The 15,984-nt window shown below is 32.2% G+C and overlaps 1 long non-coding RNA gene across 1 annotated transcript; it reads left to right on the forward strand.

Annotated features, from left to right (window-relative positions):
- The first annotated feature begins 11,142 nt into the window (after nt 1–11,142).
- LOC127850606 (uncharacterized) lies at nt 11,143–15,661 on the forward strand. Its single transcript, XR_008035373.1, has 3 exons — nt 11,143–11,191; nt 11,684–11,904; nt 14,498–15,661. It is a non-coding gene; the product is annotated as an uncharacterized LOC127850606 (long non-coding RNA).
- The last annotated feature ends 323 nt before the right edge of the window (nt 15,662–15,984 follow it).

The raw sequence follows: 15,984 nt of genomic DNA on the forward strand, positions 1-15,984 counted from the left end.
GGAGTTTATATTTTATAAAATTGTATTTTACAATGTATTTAGCATACGATCGCAATCATTTAAATATTTTTTTTATTTATATTTTAACAGCTAGTGGTATCAATCTTAAGCTGATTACGAGCGTTTGTTTTTATATATTCAGTAAACATTTCAGGAAAGCATAGCCATTATCCTATGTTGACATTTCAATATTTATGTTTGCAATAACACTTATTTTATATGGTATTTTCTTTCATTACGCATCAGCCCGTCTGGAACTGCAGATAACGTAATTACATCCAGAATGCGTCCAAATGCTTTTCTCGCAGTTGCCATGGTTATAAGATATTGTTGTCTTGGAGATATCATATACTTGATGGTTGATGTGGCAAAAAGTGTTCGCATGTTTGTGTATAACAAAATATTATATGAGTGGTCCCAGCGCTCCAAGTACCAATTTACAAGACCTAAGAATATCCTTTTTTACAAATATTAACCATTTATTTGAGAACAGAACGCGTCGTTGGCATATACAATACACTATATAGTACAAACAACGAGGCAAAAGGTATGTAAAATATATTAAATTTGGGTTTCTGCGTTGAATAAGTCAATGCAAAAGCATTGTGGTTACGAATCCCGAAACACTCGGCACATACTTTATCATAGCAGACACTTTATGTTAACATTTAACAACCAGTATCTTAAGGTTATTTCTGTTTACTTGAGCTACATATTTGCAATATTTTGCGACACGAGACAAGTGTAATATACCCAAAATGCGTCTTTAAGACAGATCTACAGACATCAAATCATTGAAAAGACATGCTGGCCCTTTACTTAATCTTAGTCAGCAACAAAGACCTAAAGTAAATATCTTGATACCAAAATAAGTTCATACGAATAAACAATAGCGAATAACCAACTGCGCCACCATGCTTGGTAAAGAAGTCATAGAACAAATATTGTTATTACATATGCGATGTCGACGTATAAGAAACTTGCTGAGTGCCAAGCTAACAAACTGCACATATAAAAGAAGTTAGTTTTTCACAGGAATGGTAGTTTTCTGTATTATTATATTTACCGTGTTTTCGTAATCTTTTTTGTAAGTGCCATAGTAGTACCTATTGTTTTGTGAAAAAAGACCACAAGGGTAGAATTTGTGTTGACTAGTTACAATAAATCTATAATTGTGCATCATATCGTTGCATTATCAATAAAAAGGTATATAAGCCATCTTTTAAATATCGTGAAATATTAACACAGTTTGATAATGTTGAAGGTTTTAAATAATATTTCCCACGAAAATGTATTTGCATATGTGTTTTCAGCCACTCTTGACTCATTGGCGTAAATGAAGACAATATATAACACGACTAACAACTGCATAGGCACAACTAACAAAGCCTTTATCATACCCTGATCAGAGGAGCACACGTTCTTTTATTTCTTAACGTGCCTGCATTGATAAATAATTTTAACTTTCCGGATCTGATTTGACAGAAATTAAACAAATACCATCCTCTTTCCAGAGAAAACAAATTGTATTCCCTATGCAATTCTGATCCTCTTATCCAGGATTATTAAGTCAGTGGTTTCTATGACAACTTAAATAATGATACGTGTTGTGGCAAAGCCGTCAGCAATTGGGATTTAGGCGACCTAAACGCAAGTTAATTTAATTTGGAAACGTCTGATATAATGAAATCACGTTTCGGTTACGTGTAGGCGTAGGATGAAGCATGGTTATAGGATACTTCAAAACAAACCCACACGGGATGTGTTCATTTAATCTTTTACAATGCACACCTAGTTGAAGTGTTCGCATTATGCGTTACCCGTTTAACAATGCATACACATTTGCGACTTTAGACAATGAACAGGTCTTTTTATGTTTTAAGCTGCAAATCTGGATTGATTATCATCATAATAAAAGTTCGTATGTTAAAAGGTATCTTTATAAACATTAAAGACAAGCAGTAGGTTATAAGAACGTTTGCTCTGATAATATTCTAGAGTTTCAGGAATCTCAGATGTTATGTTTTGAAGTCGGATACATAAAAAATAGTAGGTAAGAGTCGGCTTCATATACATTTATAAGGCGAGGGTTAGAGTATTAGCTGGGGCTAATTCCTTGAAGGCTGTTTGTAAAAAGATTGAAACAGATTTCCAAAGCGCATAAGTAATTGTTCAATTCATTCGTAGACACATGTATTAATATTGCATCACTTTCGCTGAGTAATAAACTATGGCGAAAAATAACTCAAAGTGTGTCGTCATTTAGATATTATGAAAAAGGTCAATTAACCATTTATCGAAATTGGCTTGCACTAATTGTATACGTCATGTGACATAGAGTATAACATCGGTGGTTAGTAAATTGACAACGCAGTAATTGACCTACACTTATTGCCTATATTGTCGCATGATGTTACTTCCAATCAATGTCAATTGATCTTATTGTAAGTACTTAAGTACCCACGTTTTTCGCTAAAGATTACCCTGGTGAGAATGTTAAGCGTTTCATAACCTTATAAAGCATATTTTATTTCGTATACAGCTATTATTAACTGTTGAAGTACGAATTATATGCAGTACACCATTTGTAAACGCATATTGCCTAGGGTTCAGTTACAGAAAAGTTCTGATTTGCAAAAATGTGTTTATTAAAAATACTTATATGTTTGGAAATGTTACAAAATTATTAAAGCAGGTAAAATAGGTTGAATGAAAACTAAATTGCCTTTACGTTCAAACTCGAGTCCTTTTGCGATTTAATTGAGCGCTTTACATGTACAACACTGAGGCATCGGATGAATGTACAGTCAAACATATGCTAGCCACATAATGAACACGTTTGTAAATAGATTTTACACATTGGTTTGTGAACTTATAGGTTAAAGATAAATATCAAATCTCAATGATACTCAGTTTTGTTGCATAATACTGAACGAATCGAATGGGTTTTTAACAAACAATCCCCATCCCTATGCAATGCGTCGGGTATAGCTCTCATTCTGTTCTTTCAGATTAGTGTTGACAGTTCAAGGTCAAAGATAAACTATATTTGTATTCGACAGTCTCAATTCTAAATGCCGGAAAGGATTTAATATGTTTTTCGATTGAACGAAAAACAATGTTCACTACAATATGTCGCGTATAATTGCCATGTTTGTCAGTTGATTTAAACGTTAAATTGAGTTTTTATCAAGATTGTAAACATAAACCTGAAGTTTTTTATAAATTGTATTTAAATCGTTTAGGGTAATTGATTTTGATATTTCCAATTAGGCAGACCATTAAGTAAAAAACAACAACAATACGAGCATAACACACGTTCATTTTAGCAACACAATAATCAACTCCTGACGTAAAATACCGATGAGGGCAAAATCATATTAACCTTTCTTGATTACTGTTTTATAGTATTGCATTTATTATAATTTTATAAGTGTATTCAATAACTGTTAAACAATAAACGTAAATATAATCTCAGGTAATAAATACTAATATTCGTCTTTAAGTCTCTACGTTATGCCGCTTTATACAATACGATTTAAAATGATATATCCGATTAAATATAAATGACGATCAATGGACGAACATTATGAATCTGTGGAGACAAGCTATCGAATTTCTGTCAGCTGTAAGCTTGAATTGTAGCTTTTATGGCACGAAATTCGATTTCGCTTACGTTTGATACGAAACTGATGCAGATATATTATGATTGATTCCATGGCCGATGTATACGCTAACATGGTCTTTAAGCTTTTTCATAAGTGTTCCGGTAAGTTAAAATACACATATAAATTTACTGAATGAATAAAAAAATGCTCACTAATTAAGAGTGAATATTGGTTTATATTATGAAATTAGATTAACAATTGTTGTATCGTTTGTTTTGTTGAGTAACGTTATCTATAACTTCAACTAACTGGTCAAATGCGCAAAAACAGGTATAAAAACACAAGTATTTCTTTGTATATAGTGTGTATAGTTTAGGCATTACCTCTCCACATGTGTCTGCTTGTTTCATTATAGACTGTTATATCAATACATTATATCATACCGGTCAAACTATTTCGTTTTCAAATGCTGAGATATTACGCATGGTACATGTAGCATGAATAGTATGCGTTCATTGCAATTAAATCAAGAAAACCAACGGCGACCTTGTGAAAGCAATGGACCGCTCACATTTTCAGAACAGAAATCAATAATCTCATTTGTTTACTATCCTATTTTTGAAAAAGACTTAGTTTCATTTAATGGGATATGCTAGAAACCGCTTGATACTTAAACAATGGAAGCGTCGACGGTAAGGTTCTGACCAACATTTCAAGAATAAAACAAAGTTTTTTGTCGGCGTGTTTTAATCGTCTGGTTATCAGTCATTCCAGGCTATACTATTAAAATGCTGTTCTCTTAGGGAATAAAGGATTTATTGCAGTGTGCTATACATAGGCGTTTAGATGAAGTACGTACCACCATTTGTTATATACGGTGTTTATCGAGATGAATCATTCGGTATTAAACTTACTTCGCAAAGACAACTTGATTCGTATTATGAATCAACTACATATCACCGACACAATATATAATGCATCCCATCAATTTATTTGAATCACGAAATTTATATTGCACGCGATCATTATTGCGAAGTATGTCCAAACACTTTATAATTATTTTCCGTTATTTATGATTGTGTTCGCAAATGTTTCAGTATGTGAGTGGTTGTTATAACACAATATATGTGTATAATTATATGTGCGCATTAACTCTAGTATTTATTAAAAGAGGCATTAAATTTAAAAAAAAATGCTCGGCAGAAGAAAGATTTAAAACAATGGCAACTGATTGTTGAGTATTCTTCTTTTTATTTATGTTAAATAAATGAAAACCGAAATAAACACATTTATATCTTCAATTCACCATTCAATATTTGTTTAATCGTGATAGAAGACATGTGGCTTCTTTTCAGAATTATCTATGAAATGATGATAAATTTACATATGACTTTAATTAATGCCAGTTGGTATTTTTGCTTATTTTTCTATGTGACCCCAGCTTAATTTTTCTATGTGTGTATGTTGTTCTGTATTTTACTGTTTCGTTCTGTTTTGCCCAATGATCAGTTGCCTTAAAGGCTCTATAAAGGTGAGGATCCGTAATTATTTACCGATTTTTAAATATTTTTTCCGTATTTTATATATAAAGGTTATCAAAAAAAACAATATGTATATGCTATTGGACATTACCATAAAAATATGAGCAATACAACTTGTTTTGAGCTCAAAATACAGTGTCCTCCAAGTCAATCGTGTTTACAAACAATCAGTTTATTTACATCGCTGTTTACTCGGAAAAGTGAAAATGAAAGTGACTCAGGTCACCAAAAATATATCGATTTTCAATGTTTTCCGGTATCACTCACAAAGTTTGTCTCTTCTAATAATGGTAAAAACGTTTGTAGTGATCTAATTAGTTACTTTTTGCGAGTAAAAAGTTCCTTTGGGGCTACACATCACGTTAGTTGCAAAGTTGTAAACATTTCTTCCAATTATGAAACGGGTATATCTTCAATTCTTCTTGACAACGTTGCACCTCAGCTGTGTAATTAGCATTTTTGATGCAAGAGTAACTGAAATCCGGTAAAAATTAGGCATGTTTATATGCATAATAATTGGATTTGTCACCTTTAAAGGGCCTTTAAAAAAAGGACCAACAAATTGTATGTAATAAGAATGCAATACTGCTCCAGCAGCTGGGGTTTCACTTCTTTATATCTTTTTATTGTTAAAATTGTGGTCCAACGTCCCCAGCTGAAGAACATCAAAGTTCAAATGCCATGCGATGAGTTATGGACGAATGAAGACCATTAATCTTTTGTATTACTGGCATACATGCAACAATTATTATGTGATATCAAAGTTTGTTTTATGTGTGTATGTTGTTTATTGTCCTTATTGTCCTGTTCCTACTGTTTGGCAATTGGTCACTTGCCTAAAATAAAGGACCAACTAGGTGTCTATAATAAGAATTTAAAACTGCTCCAGAAGCAGGAGTTTCACTTCTTTATATTTTATAGCACACCATTTGCTGGTATTTTAAAATAGTTTCTACAAAAGAATAGTTGTTTTGCAAACGTTACTGATTTTGCTTCCTTTTTACATACATATATTAGTTAAGTAACCGACCGGCACGGGATGTTATATTGTTTCCTATGCAAGGTATCAGTTTCTCCCACCTTACAATTCGGCACAATACATAGATACAAAACAATTACACATACATATAACTAACCCTCTGTGAAACTTTGTGCGTTGGGGATTGGGTTGGGAGATTACACCGGTTATATGCGGGCGGGGTACCGAATCACATGCTCGATTCAAACGAGTTATTCATAAAACATTAGAGCTGGATCGATACGAACCAATGTACCCAGGCATCTTTCTGAAAAGGACTTATAATGTATCAAGTGCATCTCGTTTTTTCACACACACTCACAGAGTATACTTTCTGATTTAAGCCCACGCGGATCACCAGCTATTTCTTTTTCGAAAACTATTCAATATATAAATACATAGTACAAAATAATAAATACCATACAATAAAGTATAGCATCGGCATTCTGACTTTCCAGATAAAGACGCCGTCATGGTATTTCGTCGAAAAAGATGTGTAGTTAAATGGAACTGGCAACCACGACGACGAAGAAAAGAAAAGTTGTAAAATACCGTATTTGTGTACACTTATTAGTGTATATTGATTAAAATATCACGACTGGTATATAACATTACTTGAAAAATGTTCATATTTTCAGTATATTCGGTAATACAATTCGATGTGAAATCGAAAGTACATCGCGAAAATAGGTGACATAACGATATACACACTATAAACAACGCAAGTAGATTAATCATTTTATATATAAAATATATACAATGCACTAAGCATGTACAATATGCATTCCTGGGTTTACCACGTGACGATGATGATCAATCTACTGGCGTTATTTATTGTTAACTGGTAGTTACCTGGTAGACATACCCAGTAAAAATTATTACCAAATATACTGAAAATATGAAAACTTAACAACTTTTTTCAAGTAATGTAATATACCAGTCGTGATATTTAAATCAATATTAACTAATAATTGTAAAAACATACGGTATTTTACAACTTTTCTTTTCTTCGTTGTTGTGGTTGACAGTCCCTTTAAGTCGTTATGCAAAAATAAGGTTTAAGCACTTTCTCAATAAAAATGTCGTTTTATTTATTCGGCAGCCGTTATTTGGGCTGTAGAAATGCATATTATATAGCTGTGTTACCCAGGTTGAATTAATATATTAAAGGGAACATATTCACAATAAAATATTCCTTCCATAAAGAAGTATTAAACAGATGATTCAAATTAATCAACGAAAGTAAGATTCCAACCAGTTGTTTAAACGAACATTTGCATTTGAATGTTTTATATTGAAAAATGGCAAACGTTTTTGTTTCCAATTATATCAAACACAAACAAGGAAGAAAGATCGGCTGCACTATTTGTGGGAATCTTTTTTATTATGCCCCCGGATCGAAAGATCGGTGGTATATTGTTTAGGCCTGTCTGTCTGTCTGTCATTGTGTCAGTCAGTCATTGTATGTGTGTGTCCCAAAACTTTAACCTTGGTTAAAGATTTGCGATAACTTTTGAAGTATTGCAACTTGATATTTGGCACGCAATTGTATCTCATGGAGCTGCACATTTTGAGTGGTGAAAGGTCAAGGTCAATGTCATCCTTCAAGGTCAAAGGTCAAACAAAATCAAAGCGGCGCATTACGGGGCATTGTGTTTCTGACGAACACATCTCTTGTTGTTCTTTTGTTCGTAAATTAAAATATAAATAATATATAATGACAACATCTTCCAAAGGTCTCTTCATTTATTTCTTGTTGAATAAAAACATGATTTTGTAAAATTGAGGCTAGGGCCATGTTGGAATCGCATTAAAATATAAACATGATTGATTGCAAATCGTACACAAATCACTTATGGCTCGCACTCGTCATTTAATCATGTTTTCTCCTTGCCATGGCTATTCGATAATAATTACAAACCATGACCAAGTCTCCAACACCTAGTATTTACCGTGTAATCTTTCTTTTTAAATTCTATATTTCAAGACACCAAGTTCCATATTAATAAAAGATTATTTACTAATAACCATGATGAGGACCCTAATATGTTGAAATTGACAGCACATAGACACCCGACCAATACAAAACACAAATGACTAACACGGTACTGTCGCGAAAGAAAAGTAGAGTTTCCAGACTTGTTAATTTTCACAATTTCGAGTGAATGCGTCGAAACAGGTGTATTTTATTATATTATTGTCGCAATAAATTCACAAGAATAAATCTTATTTTAATTAGTCCGTGTACAGCAAACAAGCTGCATATCTTGAGTAGAAGCTCCATTATGTGTAAATATTCTGGTGGTTGTTGCTGTCTTGTATAGGTAGATGAGTCAATGAACAACATGCAACTTGAAACCTTCTTCTCTTTTGACAAATTCGTTAGAACTTATAGGCTGGTCATGCTTGTTTACATTCGACTATTGTATAACTATACCTTCGTGAAGTATAAGTTGTACAAAATGTGATTATCTTTTTAAATTAGTTTGATCAAACAGTGATGTTATGCTATTCGTTTATGTGCTTTCTTCATGTTCACCGATCACAACTGTTCAATGTTTGTTTGTTCGTAATGGGTTATCAGATTAAGATTGATATCATTATACTTAAGCTGTTTAACAACATTAGATTGCTTACGTAAATCTATCATGTGGACACTAATAATCAATGTGATGGTGGTAAATTGTGAATTTTATCATATAAGCGTGTTCATCGTTCAAGTTGGACTGCTTTTGCTGCGTGAGTTCGTATATAGATAGAGTGCTTCTAGAAAAAAGCCAATATGTCGTACCAATTATATACACACGATTCGTACGTTTGGTACAGGCAAATAACTAAGACTCAGCTACCACTAAATAAAACACATCATGTATTAAATAAGATTTATTGCGTTCTTTACACAGTCTTACCATGTCGGTACCTTGAGCACAAAGATATTGGCAATTAAGATCTTTTATAAATGGAAGTATAGACACATCTTATTGTAAAAACTAGTATCAGCTTGAAAGGCAGCATGAAGTAGGTGTATATATTCGATCATGATTATAATGTTGTCTTTAATTGACGATGCGCAAGTAAGAATTATAGAGCTGGAAATCTTAACCCTTAAAGCGCTGGAGCTGAATTTTAAAGGCCTTTGCAAACAGTTTGGATCCAGATGAGACGCCACAGAACGTGGCGTCTCATCTGGATCCAAACTGTTTGCTATTCTGATAGTATTCTTTGAAAAAAAATGAAGAAAATGCTTATTTTACAAATTCAGCAGACGACATTTTATCAGACGACAAATTTCCCAGCATGCAAAGGGTTAATTTTAGCTGCCTCATGCTTAAAATAATATCTGCTATACGATTGTCTTATAGGTTAGAAAGTATGCACGCATGATTATGTTATTGTAATAACTTAGAAAATACCCCATAAATACTTAAACATTAAAGAAAGCAATTATTGTGTAAATGATTCAGTCTTTAAAAGTCATAATTATTACACAATATACCACTGTTATTCAGTTTTATATACTCCTAAGTGTGTCAATCACTCAAGTTGGAAGACTTGTACTTTATCACTCAATCAAAATGTTACGAGCAAGAAAAAAAACCAGGTACATTCATTTAGCATATATTATATTCTTGACTAAACTAGATATATTTTATAAATTGATTCGGCGTTTCCTTAAACGCTATTGGTTCTAAACTATGTGTAAACATTCACTTATTTAGTGTGTACATAGTTAATGAATGTTACTTTATGAAAACTTATTAAGCTGAATAACTTAGAAAATATATTTCAAGTAAGCAGACAAAAATCATCTCGGTACTATGTTTTGTTTTGTATGTAATAAACATAAATAAATAATGAACGTTTAAATGCGAATTGCATAAACAAGGTTCTTGAATATTTTCTTTTGTTATATTTTTATTTAACTTAGAATATTTTATATTTAATAGACATTCATAACAATTAGCAATTGATAAGTCGATAATAATATTTTGTTAAAGGTTTATGAACAGTTCAACACTGAATAAAACGTTTAATGTTATTGCAAATGCATGATTTACAAACATATGTACAGCGTGCAATTCAATACATCGTACATTCATGGCTTATATGGCAAATAAATATCTAGTTATAAATAAGAGGAGTCCACTTTTGAAGAAGTAGCGATGTTCTCTAAGTCTTACTTTCGTTTAACGTTCCCCAGTAGCTACTAGCTATCAATTTTGGGGATATTCTGTAGGACGCACGTAAATGTTACTATGGAAACGTCAAATGTAAAGATGAGATGTTAACTCAATAAAGCAGCTTTTATGGGGGCGATTCAATAATCCTGTTTTCTGCCATTCCAGTCTACGTCCATTTAAAATGGATGGTTTGTTTTGCTGAAATGTTCTAAATATGAATATGGTGCAGAGAAAGTTTAGTCTCAAAAGATGATTAATCAAGCATAGTGTTATAAAGTTGTTGTATACATCCTTCCCACATATGAATAGTTGAATCTAAAGTTTCACATTCTTTATAACATGTTTCATACCAGACAATCCAGGTTTTAGTTATTTTACGCTCAAATCTATTTTTACTTTATACAAGCTAGTTAATTTTAAGTGTCGAAAAGTCATATTGCATTTCACGTTTGTGTTTCTGTTTTATTTATTTTCTGTTATATAATAATTTGTGTTTCGATGTGAAGTCATTTTGAATGAATCCGTTTCATGGATGGTACGAACTTTGGCTGATGCTACGTGGTTGCGTTCAGTACATATTATACCATGGTACAAAAAATCAAAAGTAAAAAATTGATACTGATACTTTAGAACACATATTTTTACTTTAGGTAAATCACGATCATAAGAAGCTTTATAATAATTTATCTTACTGTGCATTCCGGAGATAGTCAATGTATCACAATAGGGTTATTATGTCATGCCGGTAACTACATTTCGAATGTATGACGCAATGCTATTTATAGAATGCGCGACGGGTATTATTCATTACCGCTTGGAGTTGATCGAGTTATTACCATGAAGGTAAGATCATGTGTAATAAGTAATAATTATGTGGCAGTCTTGTTAATTTTTACTATATAAATTTGAATGAAGTTTATGTTTTCGTGACGCAATAATTTCTAATTTATATAGCGACATTTGGTCTAATCAAAACTGATGTATTTCAAATTATTAAATGATTTTGAAATCGAAAGTGCAGTTACACTTTCTGAATACAACGTATTAAAGGCATTAAAGTACGACTGTTACTTTCTACTTTTTGTTCAATAAGTTCGTGTGTGTTGTTTTTTGTTTGCATTTATTTTTTTGTTATTATTTTTTGTAAATCTAGATTTTACATCACAATCATTAAATAAGAATACTTGGCAATTGCATACATTTAAATATTTGGACACGCCTTAAATAAATTGAATGATGAATTCCTTGTATTTATTGCGAAATCTTTGTGTACAGTGAAGGAAGTAGAGCCTTTTTTAGACCATATCGACTGATTCTCGAACCTTTTGATACTAGAGACACTGGGACTGAACTCGCTCTTAGCAGCCAGTCCTCATGGATAAGCTATGGAATGAAAGGTTCCTTGACCAATTTATCTGTACAGTCATGTCACGGGTTCGCAAGGGACGTTTTACTCTTCAAGACATCGAAACATGTACATGCGTCACTCACGAGTAATTCAGAGACTGACAGCGTAACAAGACAAACGCAACAGCTTTTACAGTCGTCAATTACGGGTAAGTCAGAGTAAAGCAATAGCAACCTGCAGTCAAAACTCACTAGTCAGTCAGAGACTAAAAGACTTCCGAGATACCACAGCCTTTACAGCCGTCACGAACAGAACAGTCATGGATTTTAAAAGGTTTAAGAAACAGCAGCCTGTACAGGCGTCACTCGCAGGTCAATCTGCAGGAAATGTGTTTATCCATGGTTAACATGATTTTGTTCTTATTAGAAACTCTTACATGGCCAAAAAACAATCAACTAACTGATTTATAAGTTATACATTTTTTAACTGTCTGAACATGGACGCTGTTATATAATTTATTGTATTTTGGCACGTGTAATGTGAGTCTGAGCACAACTTTATAATGTATATGTGCTGAATGTCATCGAAATAATCAGTAGTATGTTCCAATTGACTTAAGGAGTAAAACCATGGAAACTGCGGGAATGATTTTCTGCCGTTGTAATATTTGCGATTGCTCCACGTATAAATCTTATTATCCCCCGCCATAGGCGGAGGGATATTGTTTTGGCGTTGTCTGTCCTTCCGTCCGTCCGTATTTCCCTTCGTCCGTCCGTTCGGTACATTTGTTTCCGGAGCCATATCTTGGAAGTGTTTTGGCGGTGTTCACTGAAACTTGGTATCAGTATATATATGGAAAAGAGGATGTTGCACGCCAAATGGCACTGTACACCATCTGTTTATAACGGAGTTATGGCCCTTTGTATCTTAAAAAATGCTTTTTTAGTGTTAAACATAACACTTATGTGTCCAGAAGCATATTGGCGGGGGATATCAATTCAACGAATTTGCTTGTTTTACTAGATTTGTACCGAGTAAAACACTTTTAAGAATTTCACTTACTAAAATTCCATACACTCATGGTTTGCCAATATATAAATCAAGGTTGTATTTAATTGAGTATATTTCGATCATCAGGGTCTGTTTTTAAAGCTTTCAAGCTTGAAGTACTTTTTATTTACACTCCATTCACCTTCCATCAAAGTATATACACGTGCCCATATATCAACGACGTTGCTTTATCAAACAAAACACGTCATTCGCCTTAAGAATAATACGAGAACACTATAATGTTCACTTATTATAATCAGAAAAAATAAATGTCTCGGTGAAAATGCTTGACATATTGTTTTAATAAATCGTCTCTTTATAACAATTAAGACGATTACACTATAAGTAACTAAATACACATAAGCGTGTATGTGTTGAAATATCAGTACATGTGTAATAGTTATCCATAAAATACAATTAGATCAGAAGAAGAATTAAGAATCAGGTCCCTTGTTAAAATAATTACTGACATCTCATATAACGACATTACTAATAGTTATAATAACTCATTATATTAAAAAAGTTTATTCTGTAAGTTTTGTTCTAAACTTTGCATAATATATGTTCGTATATAATACAATTCAGCACTAACAAATAAATTATCTAATGTGCAATACTTTTTATAATAAATAATATACATACATATATTCAACATTAATTAATGGTGTATGTTACAAGCTTGTTTGTGTTTTTGTGTATGTGTGTTTTTTCCTGCTGTAAACTACTTGTAGTATAACCTTACTAGATTTGTATATGATTGCATGTTGAATGTACGACAATAATATGTATGTACCCATAAAGTACACGAAATACTATGCTTATACAATTCTCACTTACTATTTGAAAAACTGTGTATGTATGTACTGTATTGTCTACATATGTATGTAATTTTCTACGGAAAAAAAAAAGTGCAAACAAAAAAATAACAAAATTAAACATAATTGTTATCCATACTTACAATACATTAATGTTGAAGTACAAACATGGCAATATATGTATTATTAATACCAGTACTACAAATACATTACTAGTATCGATTGTAATGCATATGCAATTATTCTTTTTTGTTAACGAATATAAATGTCAGAATATGTATGATACGTATCAGCACTACCAATGCATTACTGTCACAGTATAAAATGTAATTATTAATATACATACTAAAAACATAACAGTACGCGTATAAAAATGGCAATATACGTAGTATTAGTATCCATAAGATCAATGCTTTACATTAAAAATATTATAAGGTTTCAATTTGTGTTATTAGTATCCCTTCAACAAATACTTAACTGTTTTCGTATAAAAATGTATTTATTGTTAATGTTATTTATTATATATTTATTAATATTATCCAAAATACATACAAATTTACATATGCATATGTTATTAAATGCATTATAAGTATCCATACAAAAAGTATGAATTGAAATTTATATTTAAGTTTTATTTAAATTTATTTAAATTTTAACACTACTAATGTAACTAAATGTTTATTTATATACTTTAATACACCAAATGACATACAAATAATAACGAAATGACGTTTGCTTTTATTTGCGTTTGTAATATTTTTGGTATTATTTAATGATTAAAAAAACAGTTCGTAAATTAGAAGTTAACAAATACACGAAACTAAAAAAAAAAACCGGAAGCTATAGTTTATGTTGATGTGTTTAAATTTTAAATAATTTAAATAAATGCAATTGCACAACTTTAATTGCCATTAAAATAGTGTGTGTTTTTTTCAGATTTTTTTAGAAAATGTGTCTTTCGAGATCTGCAGTGTAATGACACGCCTGGGGTACAGCGAGGAGATCAGACGATGGCGGATTTGAGAATTACATGGAGTTTGAAAGCCTTGCGAACGAACAACGAAGTAATTTAATTAGAAACACAGCTGGCAGCAAGGCAAAGGGACTTACCTGCGTGTTAGAATGCGACATCGACTCGCGATTCGTTTTTGAAAATGTACTCTGTGTAGAAGATGGTATCAAACTTAACAACATACCAGACAATATGGATGTGTACATGATATATACACGTGTATATCCACTGTAGACTGTTTCTAGAGACATATGATGTGCCAAGATGATAGGAAGTTATCCTCAATTCACCATGTGAAAACGGATATGAAGACGCTCTTTTAGGTAGTGAGATATTTCTTGATTAAGTATCGACGAAGGTCGTCGGATAATAATGAGATTGCCGAAGATACAAAAGGCCATTGTCGCTTTCCCGCAACCGATGCTGTGGATCAGCACGAAATGGATGCGTTTGGAAATGCTGGACTTGGAGTTCAAGAAAATATGTATACAAATGAGAACCATGTAATTGATACTGACACCAACCTACAGGAGATAAAGCGAGGTGAGGTTGAGATACTGTTTATGGTGATACAATTAATGATTATGGAAGGCTTTGATATGAATGACCCGATGGATATTTGTAAAAGAATATTAATGGAATAATGCATTGAATTGCCAGATAAGGGTGTGGGACATGTGATGTAGCGAAGTGAACGAAGTGGTTAATGACTCATAAAGCATTCTGTAAAAATTGATAAGAAAACGAGCGAGGTCGAGAAACTACTCAGAGAGGTCCATCAATGGATGTTAACCCTTTGCATGCTGGGAAATTTGTCGTCTGCTAAAATGTCGTCTGCTGAATTTGTAAAATAAGCATTTTCTTCATTTTTTTAAAGAATACTATCAGAATAGCAAACAGTTTGGATCCAGATGAGACGCCACGTTCTTTGGCATCTCATCTGGATCCAAACTGTTTGCAAAGGCCTTTAAAATTCGGTTCCCGCACTGAAAGGGTTAATGAACGTCACTATTGTTAACAATCTGTAGAATAAAAAGTCGCTATACTAATTAATTTAAGTTACAGTTTTTATTAAATCGTTTATGTAACATTTGTTTGCTGTCTCAATGCGACTGCAATTATTATTGAAATTTAGAATTATTTTACATATGTATATACCGCATTCTTCTTTTAAACTATTTTACAAAAAGCAAATTAACAAATGTTCCAAATGTGATTTAGGTAACTTATCTGAATACATTTACGATTAACACATGTTGAAATAATTCCCCTACTCAGTTATATGATATGTTTGACTGATCATATAATCCACATTAAACAAGTATGAGACCAAAACATTTTCCACGGATTATTACTGTGGTTATTGAATTTACAGATATCCTCTTTGCAATGTCTTTTTAATTAATGAGAG

The sequence above is a fragment of the Dreissena polymorpha genome, chromosome 11 (genome assembly GCF_020536995.1).
Source record: "Dreissena polymorpha isolate Duluth1 chromosome 11, UMN_Dpol_1.0, whole genome shotgun sequence".
Lineage (NCBI taxonomy): Eukaryota > Metazoa > Mollusca > Bivalvia > Myida > Dreissenidae > Dreissena > Dreissena polymorpha.